The sequence below is a fragment of the Struthio camelus genome, chromosome 9, assembly GCF_040807025.1.
Source record: "Struthio camelus isolate bStrCam1 chromosome 9, bStrCam1.hap1, whole genome shotgun sequence".
In the NCBI taxonomy this organism is placed as follows: domain Eukaryota; kingdom Metazoa; phylum Chordata; class Aves; order Struthioniformes; family Struthionidae; genus Struthio; species Struthio camelus.
Genome location: NC_090950.1, coordinates 23528701 through 23548808, shown reverse-complemented (window position 1 = coordinate 23548808; position 20108 = coordinate 23528701). Strand labels below are relative to the sequence as shown.

Genomic DNA, 20108 nt, shown 5'->3' with positions numbered 1-20108 from the left:
CATTTGTTGTCTGTTCATATGCCTGATATTTTAACTGCCTGACTTGGTTACCGTTACAACCTTTCGGTAACAACACAGGAAGGAAACCTGCCATGTACCCACCAGGATGCTGTCATCTGTCTTGTGCGATTGTGTTTGTGTGTGTCCCAAATCCACACAGCTTACAGCTGGAGCAATACGCTGTAGATAGCTTGTTTAGTGTCCCTGTTTTCAAGTAGGCTGTGCTCTTGCTCTGGAACCTCCACAGCAATTTACTCTTTTCCAGGTCAACTTTTAAGAGCTGATTTTGACCCATATTCCTGTCCTGGCAACTTCCCTGTTCCCATGCAATACAACCCCAGCTGTAATGGGGAGGAGTGGTGTGCTGTGCCCCCAAGGAACCAGGAGCCATGGTGGACTGGTGCCCTTCCAGCCTTTCCTCCTTGAAACTTGGTCCCTCAGCTGCAGCTCGATAGCTCAACTAATCCTCTGCTATCTATATATTTAAATGTGAAGGGCTCTTATTGTTGAGGAGACTTTCTCTGGAGCATATATTTTGGTAAGAAAACTCTAGAGTTGCTGCATGAAGTTGTGTTAATAGACAACAAAATTACAGCCAATTCCTGGTACTATTTCAATAGGGATGTATGAAATTTACTGCATAAGGGACGTTGAGTTAAAAGTGATCAGAGGAGTTACTTTTATCTCGGCTCACATATAGCATTACATTTACACCTGAACACAGGGTGAATTATCATCCAGAGGAGTTGAGAAGGAATCTCTTTTCTCCAGGAATGGCAATTATATTTGATTAGGTACATGGGAGCTTTTTCCTCTCCTGGCCAAGGAGCTGAGGGCAGTGCTTTGAAGACACCCAGCCTCATGATCAAGGTGTAAAGCATAATGACAAATGTGAAGTTCCTGCAGGGTCAGAGGCAGCTGTAATAGTTCAGGGGAGAGGGCATCGGACTGGGACTTAAGAAGCTTGACTTGACTGCCCTGTTCTTCCACTGGTCTGCAGGACAAATCACTTCCTTTCTGTGCCACAGTTTCCTTATCTGTGAAATGGTGGTAATGAGCCTTTCTTCTCCATTTCTCTTTGTAATCGCTCCAAGAGCCGCAGGTAAAACATGCTATACATACACTTGATATTACTGTGTTTGATTTGTGGGTTTCTTTGTGCAATATCCTAGTGCAAGGAGTTGCTTCAGATTTGCACACAGAAGCTCAAGGATCACAGTGGTTTGTCACCCTGCTCTTAACAGCTTATCCCCAAAATCACTGGGATGTACAGGCCATGCTCTGGTATTGTTTTTGTTAGGGTATCTGCAGCCTGCAATCTTAGTGCAACAGGATTTGCAAGTCGAGCATGACCGTAGAACAAAAGGACCCCGAGGAGATGTGCGTTTTTACATGCTTTCCTTTGCAAAATGACCCCCGCCCTCCCACCCTTTTGCCTCTGTTCTCTGCTAGCGCCCTGTCAAGAGGCCTCCTTGCCTATGGTAATCAACAGTTTGCCAGCATGATGAGGAGGGGGGAGGAGGAAAAATTCACCTTGACATGTGTAGTAATCTAAGCCTCATTCCAAATGTGTTTGCTTAAGCATCACTAAGGGTCCACTCCTTCCTTTCCCCATCACTTCTCCCCTCAAGCTGTCTTTGTTTCAAGATTGGAGGTGATTGCTGGAGAGGTGGGGGATTTCCATGGCTGGGGCTGTTGTGATCTGGGCCCTCTTTGTTTGACGATGTGTGTGGAGTCCCGGTCACAGTCTCCTCTTGCTGGATGAAATACATCAGGATGAAGAGTCCTAATTGTGAGGTGATACCCCAGTGAGTGTCAGAAGGTGAGGTGTGCATGATGCTCTTTAGTTTGGGTCATTTGAAGTGAGAGATGCAGGAGGATGGTAGATTTGTTCCTGCTGAAATCTGAGAACTTGCCTATATTGAGCACGGGGTGACATGCACCAGCAAATGCATTCAGATGAAATCACTGAGATCTTGGGTTTCAGGCCTAAGTGATCACTACAAGTACAACTAGTTCCTGCCTGTGGAATAAACATTTACTGAACGCAACTCAACATAACACTTTGCGCAACAAGCAATCGCTCGTCACCCTCTGCCTCTTCTCACTGTTGTGACAATCCCAAGTCTATCTAGACCACAAAGATGTTTACCTCTCCTAGAAGTGTTTTACTAATAAATTGCTTAACTTCACTTTCTTTGACCGGAAGTCTGGGTGCCTTACTTGCTTGTTAAATATATTTGATTTTACTGGGCTGCTTTTCCTGTTATCCTCTGGTGATAGAGTGAAGGGTGCTAATGGGAGATGCAGGATGTAGTCTTTCCACTTACAAGTCATGCAGATAGTGCTTGGTGATGCCAGTGACCTGCAATATGGCCTTGGGCAGGTCATTTTTTTGTTTCTTCCTCTTCCCCCTTGCTCCAGCTCATCTGTTGAACACTGTTAGTAATTTGGGGCTGAATCTGTACAATGTGTACTGTTTATAAAGAGCTGTGGGCTCTAAGGAAAAAGAGTTTTTTAGTGGTTGATTAATTTGCAGAAGGGATCATTGTTATCGGTGCTTTCTCTTCACAGAAAGCCTCAATTGCAGAACAAGGACTGGATCCAAGTCTCTTGACTCCTGGCCCAGTATCCCATCTGGAACGGGACCTTGTTCTTGACTTGGAGCTCCATGCCACTGTTACGCTTTTATGCAACAGGATTGTTCACAGTAAGGAATGAAAGGGTCTCTCTTTTTCTTAAAAAAAGAAACCTGTATCTGTAAAACCCTGTATAACAAAGTGTGGACAGTAGCCATTATTATGACTTCAAGATTATGCAGATTATGAAAATGGAAAAGTTTCTTTTGCCTTTCATCAGGCCTTTCTGCAGTATTTCACTCTGGTATAAAATTTGTCCTCCTGCTCTTCAGAATTTTCAGAGCCAACCCTGAAATTAGGGATGTGTCAACTGCAAACTGGGAAGCGTTTGACTTTGACACTAAAATTAATTAAACTGTTATTACGTTGATCTCTACAGCATCTGTTCCACTTGTATGCAGAAATGCTAGTGTGCACTATGGGGGCCGTTTCAAACTGGTGGAATTGGATGCTGTGATCAGCCATATGCTGCAAAAACTATTCTTTTGTCAGCATGTCTGTGTGGAATTGCTTCAGGAGCTGGAAACATTCAAAGCAACAACGTTCAGTGCTGAATGCTCAAGACTGTTGATGTGAAAGGGACTTTTGGTCTAGTTCCATACTTCGCAAGCACTTCATATATAAGTTGGTAAGTCTGTTTCTATGTGAGCAACTAAATGTGGGCACTTGTGTTTTGAGAGTAAACTTTGTTTACCTAATGGAGTATCACCTTTTGTGTAAAGCTCTGTCCAGCTCTTGTCCAATAGTTCTGCTGTCGCTTTGGAGGGATTTGGTCAGACCCCAGAGAAGTCAAGAGAGAACAAAGCTGACATAAAAACCCCGCTGACTGTGCAGGTCAAGTGGAAGATAAAGGTAATTAGGGTTGTTTATTGGGGAGTCCTTGCTGACCTATTTGCGCTATGCTTGTAGCGCGTATTATAGATAGCACAGCTGCAGGCACTGAATTCTATCAGAATATAAATAAAAGGTTTGTGTGGCAAATGACAGTGCTAGATTCATGCTTTGCCTTCCTCTATAGTCTGCATGCAGAATTTACAGTGAGTCCTGATTTTCAGTAAGCATAAAGAATGTGAGATGATTTGTGAGGTGCTGGGAGTAGATTTGGAGAGAAGGAAAACAAACCAGCATTGCCGAGTTCTATAGAGTCGTGGTAGGGGCACTGTCTTGAGTCCTGAGATAATCTGCATTCTTCCCCGTGTGATCAGTATTGCATGCGCGCATTAAAAAAAGACATTGGCTGAACTGATCCGCAAGTAAAAATACCCTAATGGTGAGCAGAGCCTCATCTGGTAGTCTGGGTACCTTCCACGTCTGCAATTAGTCCCTAAATATGCACCTGAAACACAGCTGTTGCAAGCTTTTTTTAGGAAAAGTGGCCATTTAAAAATGAGTATTGTGTTGGAGAATTTTCTTTTCAGTAGTTAGTGTTTATAGTCGAAAGCAATTCTCTTCAAGGCTTGAAAAAGATGTAATTATTTGCTTTTACATTTAAAGCCATAAAAGGGGTTAGCTATTGTTGCATGCTTCTTGAAAACATGCTATCTCTTTTGATGACTGTGATACTATTAATCAGTTAATTATCATCACTGGATTAAAATAAAAATGCCCAAGTAAACACAAACGCCTTCTTTTCAAAGAATTCGTCTGAACGCCTCTGAGTTAGCATGTGCATAGCTGAGCATTTATTATGGTTGTAGTATATCTCTATACACAAACGCCAAGCTCGTGCATACAACATGCACAGCCTACGACTCTGATGAAAGCATGCAGGCCCCTGGAAAGGTTAGTGCTTTGTAACAACTCCATCAGATGTCACCACAAGGTATTTGTCTGTCAGCAGTGGCCAGCTAAGTGATTAGCTGACACAGCCACTCACTGTATGGGTCACTGGCAAAACAGACAGGTTCAAAAATTTAAGACATTTGTTCCAACTCCTCCTGAATGTCTTGCCTCCTTCATTAAGCTTTGAGCTCCATGGTCTTGTGTAGGTAAAATAACACATGTTGGCACTTAAAACAAGCTGCTTAAAAATAACCCTTAGTAGTGGGCAGAAATATTGAATTTTGTTTGGTTTGGGTTCCCCCCCCACCTCCCTTGCTAGAGCTACATTTGCTACCTCTGGTGGAGTGGAAAGGCAGCCCTGTCTTCCAGGCTGATCACAGCATGTATCCTGACTAGCACGAGTGCTGCCTGATAATTGTATTAAGTCCTGTAATTCTGAGCTCAATTTTTGTTCCGTTTTTACACTTATAATATGAAAAGCCAGATCCGTCAATACCATGAATTTGTTTTTAAGAGACAGAAATAGCTTTTTTCTTCTAGAGATGCAGCTATCTAAAACTGAAGCAGAAAAGGCTATCTTAAATGGGAGATTTTTGTTTTCATCACGCGGCGTTTCAGACTTGACTCTCCCATCTCCTTTACTCCAGCAAATTTTGTGTGAAATAGAAGCAATGGATAGTTTGGTCAAAAACATGGTAATATCCTAGCCCTGTAGATGAATATTACACTTGCGAGCTGTAACAAGCCATAAAACCTAATGCCCAAAGACAACAATAAACAAGTACCAAAGATCTGTGGTGGAACTGATGGCTTAAACGTACAGCCCATTCTCCTTATAATCAGAACGAAAAAGCTGGTCTGCTTTTCTTATCAAAGCTGCGTTTGGCACTGAGTTGAGCGGGTTAAAAGTTGCCTTCCACTTAACATTTAATTTTTTGGAGAATTACCCTACTGCTATTCTACATCAAAGTTTCATAAGGGCCTAGCTTCTTGAATTGCCTCCTCTGCACTCACGCATGTGATTCTCTCTTGAAGTGGTAATGGCTGGTGATGAAAGCTAAGGGATGGGCACAAGGTGATCCTGCTGGCCAAAAAAGTTGCATAGATGGAGGAAGCTAAAGAGCAGTTTTCATGAAATATAAAAGAGGCAAGTGTGATTGAAAGTCGGGGGATATATTTAGATGGAACAGGATCGTATCCTGTGTCTAGTTTCCACGGTGTCAAAGTCTTAGCTAAATCCTTATATTATAAAAAAATAAAAGTAGACAGAAACATACTCTTTTAAATTTCAGTTGTGTGTCAGAGGGGCAGTAGGATTTGAAGATCTTATCAACAGACAAAATAGAAAATATTACTCTTTGTGTAGGATTTGGTGCACAAAAGATACTACTCGATTGATCACAAATACAAATATCGAGAGACACTAGCTAAGGAAAGCTTTGTACCATGTGTGTAAAGGTCTTTAAATAACTTACGCTGGGCTTAAAGCACCCTAAAGAAGGCCTGTGTTCCCTGAATGTTAAGGATTTGACTTCAGTCTGAGAGCAGAGCAATTCAGAATCCGAGGGCAAAACACTTGTTCTGTTGTCAGCTGCCCAAAAACACATGCAGCATCCCACTAGGACGCATAGCTAAAAAGAAAATCTACCACTCCTGCATCCACCTTTCCAGTCTCCCTTCTCTCTCTCTCTGCCCCCCCCCGCCCCCAAAAAATTTAACATCCATATTTTTTGAAAACCTTAGCAGAAAATGGTGTTTATGTTTCACCTTAGCTATGGCTTTTTCCTCCTTCAAAATGGAAAAAAATGAAACCCATGTACAGTTTTTTAACCTGAAAGACAGCAGATGATTTATCACAGAGCACACAGCAGCATTTACGTCTGTATGTTTGTGAGCATGAAAGCAAAGATGGCCTTATTCTAACAAAGCTTGTGTAGGCTCCACTGCGGTGTTTCAGTAGTCCTATCCTCAAACTATCGACTCCCTGAAGTTAAGCATGTCTATAAACGCTAGCAGCTCTCCAATAACAAGCCATGGCTCTGAACTCAGGCTAATTACCACTGAAGTCAAAGGAAGATGGATTATATCCTGCCAGCAAGTGCTTGAGCTGAAGCAGAATGAATTCCGCATGCAAAATCATTTGCATGATTTTCTGCATTTTCTATCCTAAATGCTGAAACTGAAAAGAACGTGAGCAATTTGCCAAAGGCTGAACAGAAAGCCATGGACTACATGGGGATAGAGGGGAGGTGGTGACTCCCAAGATGTGGCAGACCTATCTGCCAACTAGGATGCGTCATAAAGAAAATGAGCTACCTAGGTGGTGTGGGATTTTTATTTGTTTGTTTTTTTTTGGACTTTTTCTGGTACCATTACTAATAAGAGCAGGATTTGGCCCTGTATGTTTGTCCAGCAGTCTCCTAAAGCCCTGATGCTGTGCTCTGCTCTATACTATTTGATGTTGGGTCAGGTATTGTTTCCCACAGATGCCAGGATAGGTATGTTCAGCTACCAGGAGAGGTATATTCACCTGAGAAACTCTAAAACTCTTTGAACTAATTGTTAATTAGGAAGAGGGGGAGGAGACAGCCCTATGTCTAACTCTCATGCTGAACTCTTGCAAGAAAAAGTCTAGCCTCAAGTACATTTAAATTTTTACTGCCAAGTTAAACCCCTGCACAAAAAAGAAATCTTACAATGGAAATGCTGACAGGTCCTTAACTATAGTAGCAGTAGCAGTCTCTGCCATAATAAAGATATTGCATGTTATCAATAATCCTCTTTTTGGCTGAATCCCTGTATTTCTAAAGAGAAAGGGCTTACTGACTGGGCAAATCTATTTATAAATTTTGTCTTGGCACAAGAAGAACCATATCGACAATGCAGTGGAGATCTGGGAAGGCAGCTGGGCTGACTGTGTGCAAGCAGCAAGCTGAGTGTCAAAGCAGGGCACTTAATTTTTCTCTCATTCCTCTAAAAGAGAGCGTGGGGCGGGGGGGGAATTAAAAAAAAAAGTTTTTCTTTGAACAAGGCAGGGTCAGAGGAGTTATAAAAGACTGAGTAAACTGTCAGGCTTGGCTCACTTTGAAGAGTTTTCGCATATTACTTACCATTGGACAGAGTCATCTGAACCAGGTGCGTGTCTCTATTTGCGCTGTATAGAGGGATGTGTACCAGAACGGCCCTAGCAGATAAGGATAGCCCTTCCTGGAATCTGACAATACTTTGCTTTGAATGAAACTATGGAGAAGTAAAGCTGGAAAGAAAAGAGATAAGATCTCAAGGAGGACGCTCTTTTTTTCCCCACCATGTCTTTTACAAAAGATGCTTTTTTTTATTTGAATATGCTGTGGTAGATTTCACTTTTGTTCACTTCTCAGTGAAGTCTCTTACAGAGAAGGTGGTGGATCTAATTAATCAACAGGAGAAACTGGTGGCAAAAAGTTGTAGCCCTGTACTTTGCTGCCTGTTCACATCACTGATATTCCAGAAGAGGCTGGACTTTTTCCATTCAAATAGTAACCAGCAAAGATGACAGCACTCTTTAATGCTCACCTGTAGCTGAGCACTACCAAATAATTGGTATATTTTTCCCAGGTGAATGGCACATTTTTAACCAGTGTGACAGATAACAAAGCTAGTTAGATATTTATTAAGAAGCTATTTTCCTGTGAGCACCAGGGTTTAATTTTTTTTTTTCTCTCTCCTTTCTGCAGTTACTTTTATCAGTTCAGAGTATGCATAGCATCAATATTGTATTTGTATAAGCACTTAGCTGCTGCGTGCTATAAGTTACCACCCTAACTCTGCCCGAAGACTTTCATTATTGCTCTTCACAAACTTTCTGTATATAGTCTCCTTCTGGAAACCCTATTCAATTGGTAAGAGAAATATTTCCAACATTATTGATGGGGTGGGCAAAACAATGCGGTAATGGAGGGTATGCAGAAGGAAAAAAGGGCAGGATGAAATCATGTGTAATCTGTGAAAGATACTGCAGGTAATGGCAAGACGGGTGTTTGAGAGGAGGTAGAGGTGTATGCTGTTAGCTTTGCTTCTCATTTTCTGGCGGCTATATGCTACACAAATCCCACAAGTGCTTCACAACAAAGTATTTATATTAATATACCTTCTGAGGATACCAGTGATCCCTTTTAAAAAAAAAAAAAAAAAAAAAATCCTGCCCAGTGTTTGATTTCAGGACGGAGCTGAATGGTTCTGAAAATCGCACTCTGAACATATATGGCTGTCCTCTGTTACACGAATCTTCTCATACCCAAAGGCTAAAGTTTACTCAAAGCAGAACAGCAAGGATCACATTCCACTCATCATAATAGCTTACAATGTGCAACCAATAAGTAGGTCACTTAGCTGAATGGGATACTGCATAAGTAGCATGTCTTCCGCAAGAGACTTATAGCAAGTACCCTCTGGTATATGCAATAGTCTGTTGGTCTATGGATCAAGGGCTATGTATCATATATGAAATAGGGATGTGTCTTTTTCCATGAGGGCTTACTGAAGTATCTGAGGATGTCACAAAAGACAGAAATTGATTGTATCACTTTGATACACAGTGTCATACAAAGTGATTGTGTCACTTTGATTCCACACAGCCTTTTCAATGATCCAGATATATTTCTCCAGAAAACGTGGCGTATGCAGGAGAGGAGGATAATGTACATGGCAACATTAGCTCGGGACAACCATCAACTGTTCAGATTTTGCAAGTGACCTGACTCTGACCCCTTTGGGAGACTAAAGAGGCCTGAATGTATGTTTTACGTTTCCATCTTCATTCTCGGCTCACTTCTGCAGAAAGGCTCAAAGTTACGGGGAAGACGATAAAGGCAAAATTCCCGACTACAGCAAAGACATATTGGAAATCTTGCTGGAGAGCCTATGATTTGGGCAATTGTCTCATGACTGCTTTTGCTAACGGAGCATGTTACTTCCAGCAGCCCTAGCTTTGGAAAGGAGTTGTGATTCAGGGCCTAGAAGCTGCTAGGCTCCTCTTGCGCTGTGGAAATACACAGCACAGTTACAGCAAATCTTCCTCCCTCTGCGGGGAAATTCCATCTGGGGAAGAGCATGACCCAAAGCATTTAAGTTTAAACTCTGACATGGCTTATCTTTCCTGTGAAAGATAACCTTTGGCTGTGAAGACCCAGGAAAGTGCTCTCTGCAGGAGTCATCCAGCAGAAATCCTCAAGTTTAGCTTGCCTCCCTCTGAGTTTTGAAGACTGCAACTTTAATTAGGAGGTGCCTTTGATGGGATCCACTAACACCTTTCCTCCCGGAGGACAGAAGTCGGACTTGTGGCTAGTGGGAGATTGACTGTGAAAGCCGAGAGACTCCAACTATATCCTAGCTGAAGGTTTTACACTGGAAAACCATAAAGAAGGGGACAGTGTCATCATGAATTTAAAACTATTTGCAACGCTGACAATATGACAATGACAGAGGAGTGCCCTGCAGGGACAAGCTAGTCCATCCACTGTTCCCATTATAGAAATTGCCTTGCTCTGGTGAACTTTCATTCAACACTAAAGTACAACAGTTTCAGGTAATTAAAAAAACCCAACACCAGGACAAACAGCCCTCTTTAGCCTTTGTATAATTGCATATGCTCAAAGTCCGATCAGGAGGTAAGGAAGGGTAAAGGATGTAAGCACTCGACACAACTGAACAAGATGCATTAGACCGCCAGGCTATACAATCTCTGTACATTATTTTTGTTTTTTAAGGGACAGGAGATGCATGTGTATTTATTTCCCTTTGTACCAGCCATACTAGATGTCCCGGGTTTTCTGATTCTAATCAACATAGGAAAAAAGGGGGTGGGGGAAAATGATGTGCCCTATTAGATACTGTGTGCATACTTCCCTGACTATTGTAGCTCTGCCTTGCTAACAGCACACTTTTTATACAGACCTACCTTTTTGACTTTGTTTTTTCCACAAAATTTCAGGAGTGTAAAATGCATTTATACCAATTCTTCCTGTTAATATATAAAAATCATTGTGATTTCCTTTCTCTTTTCAGGACTAAGATATTTCATTTCAAGGAGCATCACTGAGTATATACTGTGAATACAGGAACCCTGGGTACCATCAGCACAAATACTGTGGCTATGGTGTGTTACAGACCAGGAACCGGTGACCAAGATGTTCATTAGGTGGCAGGATTCCACATTAAAGTGAACGTTAGCAATTTCAGCCTTAAAAACACTTTTGAAAACGGTTAAAAGGCACTGAGAGCAATAAAATATTAATCATTGACAGTTTTAAGAAGGTAAAAGCATTTCCCAAGGGGCGTCTTGTGGTGCTACAGTCTTGCCTTATGCACAGTTTCCTACCTCTCACTTCCTTCCTTCCTCATTAGGTTGGCATTGGGATAAAAGAGCAGAATGGGTCAGGAGGTCCCGTTCCAAGTAATTAGAGAGTTGCTTCTTTTATCTAAGGGTACCTTGTTAAAGTATATCAGTGTCAGCCAGGTTAATTGGAACTTTAATACATAATTGATGTTAATTTATGGCCCTTTTTGTTCCAGGATGCTCATGCAGGCCCTAAAGTCAGGATACAGTTTTCTTGTTATTAATTATATACTGAAAACCTATATCCCATTGGGAGGAGACCCACAACTTGTTATAGTTGCATAGCTTTGTTGCCCTTAAATCTTGGTTCACTAGCATTTCATGTTTTTTTTAAAAAGCTTCTACTTAGCATCAGCATAAAATAAATGTAAATGTTTATTTCTGCTTTCACCATTCAGCCTCACTGAGTTCAATGGAAACGTTCCTGCATCAGTCTGCTGTGAGAGAAGGGTAGGACACCAACTCTGTAACTGATACTGTTGTTCCCACAAAATTCATTTCCTCCCTGACTTGAGAAAAGATCCATGAGGAGAGAGGTATTGCCTTGGAAACTGGTGTTTCTATCATGTGATGGGGAGAGAGCCTGGCGAGAAGGGGATGCTGTCAAAAGATCAAACCTAAGTTCCCCAATTAATCTCCACCTCTTCTGACACACTGTAGGTCTGCTGCTACTCGTCCTTGGCCGTCTTCAGTAATGGGACACAGTAGGATTGGTGCTGCTTGTCATCTTCTCTGTGTTCTATTTCCTAGTTTTTCCTAAATATGCTAACTGGACCTGAGGATGGAACCATGCAAACTTTTCAGTCATGAAAAACGCTATCATTACCAGCTAGTGAATTTTTAATAGTGAAGTCAAGCCTGCGCGTTGTTTTTCTAGGTGAATGCTACTGAAGAGCAAATGTTTAGAAAATGCAAATGACATCCGGTACCTTCGAGGCATGTTGTTTTCACAGTGTGAAGTGCCCTGGATAGGGTAGCAGCTTTGCCCTAAGCTGGAGGATTCATCGTAGCTGGAGAAGTGAGATTCACAGGGCACTTAGAGGTAGCCCTTTACTGTGAGGCAGCTTCTGAGGCAGTTGTTCTGCTCCTGGGAGCCTGAATTTCTTCCCACCATCCCAAAGTGAACTGAAGGGGCATCAGAGGAGTTGCTGGGTGGTCTGAAGTTCCCATGTGAAATAGGAAGTTGCTTAAGAAAAGCGCATGATGCATCTGATGACTGGTCCCTTTCATTCTTCCTTTATAGTCCACGTGTCTCAGATTCAATGTCAGTGGACTTTCATTTGCCTGTGTAGAACTGTCAGTAGTACTTTATCCCTGTGTCAATTTAGCTGAGATTTTAGTCACGTTTTCCTTATAAGTGTTCTTTTAGCTCTTTAGTGTGTCAGGGGTTGCAAGGTGATTGTGGATCAGATGCCTTTGCTTAAACATATCCAAAAACAGTTCCATTTCTGGGCTTAATGACAGCCTTGAAGGTACTCTAGAAGCTCATCTGCTCCTATAAGTCGCCAGATACTTGGACTGGTTAGAATAGATACTTGCACAACTGGTTCCTCCTTTAATTTGCGCACTCGTTCATTTTGTTCTCAGAAAACCAGACGTGGCATAACATGATAACATACCTGTAGTGGGTTATGCTGGAACATGACACAACGTGCTGTGTCAAGTTTCTTTTGAACCATCCTGAGATCAGGTGTCAGTCAAAAGGAGGGCATTTTAATTATCAGATGACTAATTAATTAGATGATTGTCAGACAGATGAATCCAAAGATTATATAGCACTCTTGATCAGTGTCTGTAACAGGAAAAAAATTAAAAATTTTAAGTTGAATGAATAGAAAGACTACTGCTCAGAGTTTAAGCTACTCATATGTGACATTTGTGTAGTGTTTCCGAGGTCTGAAAGTGATACGGTGGAGTAACGTATATCAGTATAGCCTTATGAACAGTGGCAAATAATTAGGGATCACTCTACATTATTGGAAATTATGTCTTGATTTAAATATATGCCTATCGCTTTTTATTTTCGGTTACTAGATGTCCAAAACTGAGCTGTTTTTAATCACACAGCTATTTAGGGATGTGGGTGTTGCTGTGCAAAGCAGGTTTGTGCCAGAAGTACTTGCCCAGTTATCCCATGTGGATTCTCCTGGTAATGCTTCCAGCTAGTTTGGTTGGAGACCTGTAAGGCAGAGTGATCCAGATCAAACTAAATGCAGTGCTGATCACAGAAGAAAGGCAAAGACACTGGGGTGGTGATGTTTTGGCAGCAGAGAAATCCTTTTGGTCAGATCTGCTGTTTTGAATGGTGCCTCATGTTCTGCAGCTCGGTATTTGTCAAGGCCATGAGGGCACTAATAGGCCTTAATGGCCCTGACCTGCCTCACCTGAGGCTGCCATCCACAGCCTGCCCAGGACTCAGAAGCCCTATCTCAGCTCATCTTGGGGCCATCAGTTCCTGCCCTGGCTATGCTGTAGTTGTGCTGATCTACAGCCTAGCCTCCTGGATGGACCTTGGACCTGTGCTGCAGGCAGCTTGCCACCTGAATGGACCTTTTGTAGGTATGTTGCAGCTTGTCTCCAGCTTAGTCTGTGGCCCTTTCTATACCCACGCTATTGCTGTGTCTTCAGCTCTGCCTCTGGTCCCTTCCCCTTTTGCTCTGGGCCCCCCAGATGGCCCTGGTTCATTGCTCATCTTGTCTGGGGCTGCCACTGGAGCCCGTTACCAGTATGCAGCTTTGCCCACTGTGTTTAGATGCTGTGGGACTGCCCTGTTGGCACGAGTATGCCTGCCCTGGGGTCCCCCTTGGTTCCCGGCTCACAATGACAGCATTGCACGGAGTACGAAGCGTGGCCAAACTTGGATGCAAGAAGATTGGCACCTTTGATGCAACAACCTTTTGGAGATCGGTTTAGCCAGGGGAGCTGGGAGGATATTAACTCAGTATTTCAGCTGATGTGCTGTTCACTCTTGCATCATGTGAAAGACTGATGTTATATGTAGGTCCCCCGCACCCCACCCTTGCAGCCTGCCACCTGAGGAAAGCCTGGAAGTCAGTAAGTGGTTCCCATATCAGGAATGGAGAAAGATCCTAAATATAGAGGTAACAGTGGACTCTAGCCGCTGCAAAGTGATAGGTGGTCTGGCTTTCGGGTAACAAAATGACATTTGCAAGTGCCAGGTCAACATAAATGGTTGTGTTGGCAACTGCGACGAGGAGGAAAGAGCATTTGGCAAGTTTATCAGGCTTGTTGCCTGGACGGCTCTATGAGCCAGTGTTTAACACAGAAATCTCTATGTGACTATAATGAGTTGAATTAGCTTCCCGACATTTAGTACTCTTTGGGTGCCAGTCTACACAAGGTAAATCTCTTCCCTGAGTTTGGGAAGCGCTAGACAAGCCCTTGGGAAGCACTAGACTATCATGAACAGTTTTGATAATGTCATGAAATTGCATTGTACCTTGCTGCTTAGCATTTCAAATGTAGCATAACCTGGAAGCTGTTGGAGAATTAAAGGTACAGTTTAGTGGTCGCTTTATTTATTTACTTAAGGAATAATATGAGTATCTAGATGTATTTCCCAGGCAGGGTGAGATTATGAGATAAATACCACTGTAAATTGAAGCAATCCTGCAGCTATAAAAATTGCATGAAAATCTCCTTTGGCTTTTTCTCTTCGTATTCTTTCCTGTCCGAGGATTTCATGCAAGTGGGTTGAGTAGACTCGATTAACCTCACAAACTCCAGCAAGACTTAATATTCTCAAAGGAAGGTCAGCAGGTGTCAGTTTGTGCCAGCACTTACTGTCCTGAGCTACTGAAGACTTGAGAGTTGGAAGTGAACCTTGGTCGCCAGCAAAGGAACTAGAGAAACCTGTCAGACAATTTGAATAGAAATTGACGTGGCCAACATATGTTTGTTTTGTTTTAATTTTTGGAAGTTGCCGCTCCTGTTTTCGGGAATGTGCTCACCTCAGAGAAAAACGACTAGGGAATAATGGCTGATTGTTACTGCTTTGGTGGCACAAAATAAACAGAATGGGAAAGGCAGCAAGTGCATTAGGGCAGCAGAAAGAAAGAGAAGCGTTCCTAACCCCTCACAGCAATAGGCAGCAGGGCACATAATGAGCTCTGCTCCACTGGTGTGAACTAAAGGATTTTTTTTCTTTTCCCCCCCTCCCGTCCCTATGGTGCATCTACCTGTGGCCCTGTGGAGAGCAGTCAGCCAGGGTTAGCAGCAGAGGATAACTGTCTTATTAAATGCACGGTCTGCTTTTTTTCCTTTTTTTTTTTTTTTAATTCAGTTTAGTTGGAGGCTTTTATTCTCTCTGAAGAGGGGCTGAGAAACCTGCAGGCCATGAACTTGGATTGAGTTGGCTGGGTGGTTTTTTTTTTTTTGAAACTTAGGCCAGACCGGCTCCCTGCATGGCCAGTACAGCCGCCTGGTGCTGAGGGCTTGTTCTGTGCTGTGCCGGGGCTGGCGGGACGCAGGTCTTGCGGCGTTAAACACGGCGCGAGCAGGGCAAGAACTGGACTGAGCGTCAGCATCCCGTACAGCAGGCCAGTCTGTAGTTACCCCTCACCGTGCATTACACCCTTAGTCTTGCAGCGGAGCGGATTTCCCCATCGCAGGCTCTCCTGCTCCGTCAGATGACATCTAACTCCTGCCATCGGGTCTGAGGGGACGCCGTGAGCAACCGGGGAACAGGCCGTGGCTGCTTCGCTGAACTGTCCTCCAGATGCTGGGAAATATTAGCAAAGTGCTAAGGGTTGTACCAGCCTTTTTGCAAAGGCCTGCGTGGGGATGAAGAAGTCTCCCAAATGCTGTCGTTACTCCAGAGTGAACTGGGAGCAAGGGGGGGGGGGGGTCAGTGCAGTTCCCCTCACGGCTGCCCCTGGTCAGGCCAGGCCTGGGAGGAGGGCAGGCAGAGGGTGGAAGAAACCTTCTCGGCGCGTTACATCCTACCCACCAGAGCAGGTTTGGGGGCAGGGGAAAGAGGCATCCAAGGCCAAAGTGACTCCTTTTTTCCTCCTCCTCCCCCAAAAAGGGAGTAAAATGAGATTTCCATGACAAACGGCAGAATGAGTTCTGCTCTGGTGTGAGAAGCAGGACAGCAACCGCCTCGCTTCAGCAAATCATAGTGTTGGAGCCTGGCCCGGGCCAACCTCATCAACATCACCGCTGGGCTGCAGTTAGCAGTGCGTGTGAAGTGTGGACAGATGTGTTTGCTTTTGAAGCTAGGATAGCGGCTGCCTGTCTCAGGTTGGGAAGATCTCTGGATGAGGGGCAGGTGGCTTAGCACCGCTGCCCACATGTCCAGGGAGGGGATCAATGTTCACTGGTTTATGCTTTGAAAATCAAGCGCTATATAACTTAGATGACCAAATTCTGCCTGGGGGGAGATTAGCATGGAAGGAGAGCAGGATGCGGCCCTTCCGTGCTACCAGCTGTAGGGCTCCTGCTCATAGTCGGGGTGTTCTCCTCACCGCCCCACGACGTTGTCTGCGTTCATCAGCTGCCGTCCTGCCGAGGACTGGAGAGGAGGGAGTCTGTCCTCAGGTGAGGAGCCAGCACGAGGGTAAAGAAACCATAAGAAAAACAAAGCCCCTGTTTTCCTGTAAATGTCTTCTGTGATAAAAAGCAAGTGAATCATAAGCTGTCTGGCATACCCACAGTTTTGTATCTGTACAGGCACTGCCTTGGCATGACAGACAAGCTGGTGGAGGGAACTTCCTTCCTCTCTGAGGTTTCTCAGCTCTTGCTGAGACTGCCTGTTTGTTCCTACAGCTTTCTGCACTGTATGTACTGCTTTGGGCTAAAAGAATAATGGTAATAAAAATACTATCCGCTCATTAGTCTGCTTAAGACAAAGGACGTGCACAAAAAGTACTTTGAGCAGTCCCCAAAAGAAGCCCAAGGATTTTCTTATTTTTTATTTTTTTAGGAAGAGAATACAGAAAAGAGAGGGTTTCACTTTTTTAATAAACAGTTGACTCCAGCAGAGACTGAACAAAACTGGCTAATCAGAGCTGCCTCAGGAGGGCTAGCAAAACTGGGGAGGGCACTACTGCTCGTAACGGGAGAACGGCTCGTTCTATAGCTTCCTCACCCACTGGAAACACTTCAACAAAATGAGAAATATTCTCTGCTCCGTTCCCCGGCCCCAGGAGTAGCCCTTCCCACCTATCACTCTGGCTACGGAGGTCCTTTCTGGCTGTTAAACATATTCTGATTTTTTGCCTCGGGGACACTTAAATTATGAGGCTGTACTTGCCACACACAGTGGATGCTGCTCCCTGGGGTTTTTAACTGCTTGGTTTTTAAATCACTCAGCTGTTGCAAAAGACCAATTAGGTCTTTTTTTGTGTGTTGTTTTCCCAGTCACACAAGAGACCAGTGGATGTTTCTCCTGGAACTGTTCTCCTTACCTGTTGCAATGTATTTACCCCATCTGACAGGCAGTGATCTCACAGATGATGCCCCCCGGCATCCATAATTGCTTTGTGCAATTTAATGTGCGAGGACAATTTGCCCTTTAGTATGCAAGGGCAATGCCTGATTCGGCAGACATGACTTTACCTTTCAAATACTCAGCTGTTGTATACCACCTCTTAAAAAGCTCTTCAGATTACATCAGTAGAGATCTACTTTATTTCAGAAGTGCCTGTTTCTGTTTTAAGCATTGATGCATCTGCCACACAGCACTGTTTTAAAACTGTTAGCCTTTAAGATTACAGGAATGGGGTTGGGTTTTTTAAGTGTATGCAGGCAAGCTTAGGCTGTGTTTTCTAACACATACAACTGTGCTCAGCTCCCAAGTAAAACGTATCCTGAAGATGTTCCTGGGAAACTGCAAGTGAAAGGTTGTATAAGCCTTACGCGTCCTTAAGGTGTGCTAAGCTCCCAAAAGAGTTTGTGGCTGCTTCCAAAGTCAAGGAGCAGATTTGCGTTTCACGAAGGTCCCTGTAAATGCGCCACTAATTCTATGCACCCAGTTATTGCAAGAGGAAAGAAAATGCTTTTAGTGTCATTTGCTTAAATAGGAGCAACTGTTGAGTGCTGAGCCTGGAGCTCCCTTTAGTGGACTGCGGCGTGCAATGCATCGTACCTTGTCTTTGGCTTCTAATGACTTAAAATCACAGCAGCTTAGAGATGGGGAATATGAAATGCAGCTATCTCCCTAGCAATGTAGAGGTGTTAACACAAATTCCATTTTTGGACAGGGCAATAGCAGTATTGAGAAGGATCTTGAATGGAGTCTCTGTTAGAGATGGGACAGATGCCAGTTCTCTCAACTTCTATCTCCTAACGAAAAGACCGACCTTTCCTTCATTCGGAGCAGTCTCTGTCCAGCAAAAAGCCAGATTCCTTTGTTGGTTGGAAGCCTGGACTTGAACCCCGCCCCCAGCTGAGCTGGTTCTCATGCTTGATTTGGAAGCCAAGCACCTCTTTCATGCTAAGCTTGTAGAGCTGAAACTGCTGTTACTTGAAGCAGCTCTTTCCTTCCTTGGTCAAGCAGGTTACAAAAACAAATGTGCTCTGTTACTGTGCACCTCTAGCCCAGGGTAATGGAAAACTTCAGGACTCAAGTATTTATCTGCGGGGAGTGCTGCCTCTCAAAGAGGCCACCCAAGGAGGGGCCTTGGGGTGGGAGGGAAGGAATGGTCTCCTCTCCGCATTGGGTGTGAATTATTCTGTCACTACGAGGCCATGCTGTAGAGGCCTCTTACCTCTCATGTGCTGAGATATGGCTTATTTCATCTTCCCTCTCCCTGCTTATCATAGTGCCTGTGTTGGGCATTTGGAGCACTGTATCATATGGTCTCTCTCCCTTTTCTTGCCCTCATGGGCAGACTGAGCTGACTTCTCTGGAAAACTGGGACAGGAACAGTAACGTCAGTGACTGACTCCACAGAAATAGGTTGGTCATCTCTAGCGTATGAACTGTGCTTATGGAAATCTGTGCTTTGGGAGTGGGTGCTGGCTCATGGCTCTGGCGTGCTAAGGATGTCTGCGCTGTGAGATAGCGTGGGGACTTGTATCTATCCTATGTTGTTTATAAATTTGAACATTGAAGAAAAATCATTTCTAGCCTGATCTTTTCTAACTTACCTTGCCTACTGAAGGGACTTAGCAGTTCCCATGGAGTTATTGACTGCTGGGAAGACTTGACATATTGCTTACAAAATCTGGAATTATATGTAATGCTTAAGAGCTAAGTGTGCCTGTTATCAGAGCAACTATGACTGCAAATGTTGTCAGTGAAGATCTGATTGAGTTATGCCTTTGCGGACAAAATGTTTGAATTTCAAAATCTTATATTGACTTTTTCAGGTTACAGTAAAGGATTTCCTCTAGGCTATTTTTTCCACAGATCCCATACAAGTTTTAGGTTTGCAGCCATTTTCCATAGGAACTGATTTGTTTTTTATTGGTCTTTACTACGTGACTGAAGTCATTTTTTAATAAGAGTTAGCACTTGGCCTTAACTTTTGGGGCAATGAGTACAGCTTGCCTTTCTTGCTTTTTTCTTCCTTTGGCAAATAGTTTATTCTCCTTTTACACACCTCTCTTCAATCCCTTACCCTAGGTTCAGCATGTCAAAATGCTTGCTTTGCTGAAGTTCAGGTTTCCTGTTAACCACTAAAGTTCACATTGCAATGTCTGCCTTCATAGATTTTTTTTTTTTTTTAAGAAAGAAAACCATGCCACTGATAACTATTCAAAGGGCACAAGGTCTCTTCCACTTCCCTAAAACTGTGTCTTCATAATGAGAATTTAAGTTTAGTCTCCATATCCATGCAGTGCAGATAAATGAAAACCAGTGGGTTTGAGTTGCTGGCAACCTTATACTGAGTTTGGACTGGTGAACTGTTTGCAAAGGTATGATCTCAATATCAACCCCTTTAGCTGTCCGGGCCCCAAAAGTTCTTTACCATCCTTTCTCTTCACTGTTAAGTGATGAAAAATACTGATAATGTGCAGGCACATAAGGTTAAAATACATATACTGAAAACACCAATATTGTGCAATTTGTTGTGTTTTAGAAAAGAAGTTAAAGAATTCAGGGTTTAACTTATGGCTCCTAAAGCATGTCTGATTAGATCAGAATCTAAACGTCAAAAATCCCAGGAATGGTCAGATCGCGTGTCAGAGGTGCTTCCAGCACACTTTCAGGAAGGCCAATTGCATCTGGTAGCATATTCAGCAAATGTGCGGAAAATCGGTAGCAAGTCTAATTGGCAACTGTGAAGGGTGGAGGAGCCTGTAGGAGGGAGCAGGGGATAAGATCTTGACAATGTTGCAACTTT

General features: G+C 43.4%; 1 long non-coding RNA gene across 1 annotated transcript; it reads left to right on the top strand.

The window, feature by feature from the left end:
• The first annotated feature begins 3047 nt into the window (after positions 1 to 3047).
• On the top strand, positions 3048 to 9972 carry LOC104149963 (uncharacterized). The gene is made up of 4 exons (XR_695452.2): positions 3048 to 3267; positions 3362 to 3491; positions 8138 to 8302; positions 9038 to 9972. It is a non-coding gene; the product is annotated as an uncharacterized lncRNA (long non-coding RNA).
• The last annotated feature ends 10136 nt before the right edge of the window (positions 9973 to 20108 follow it).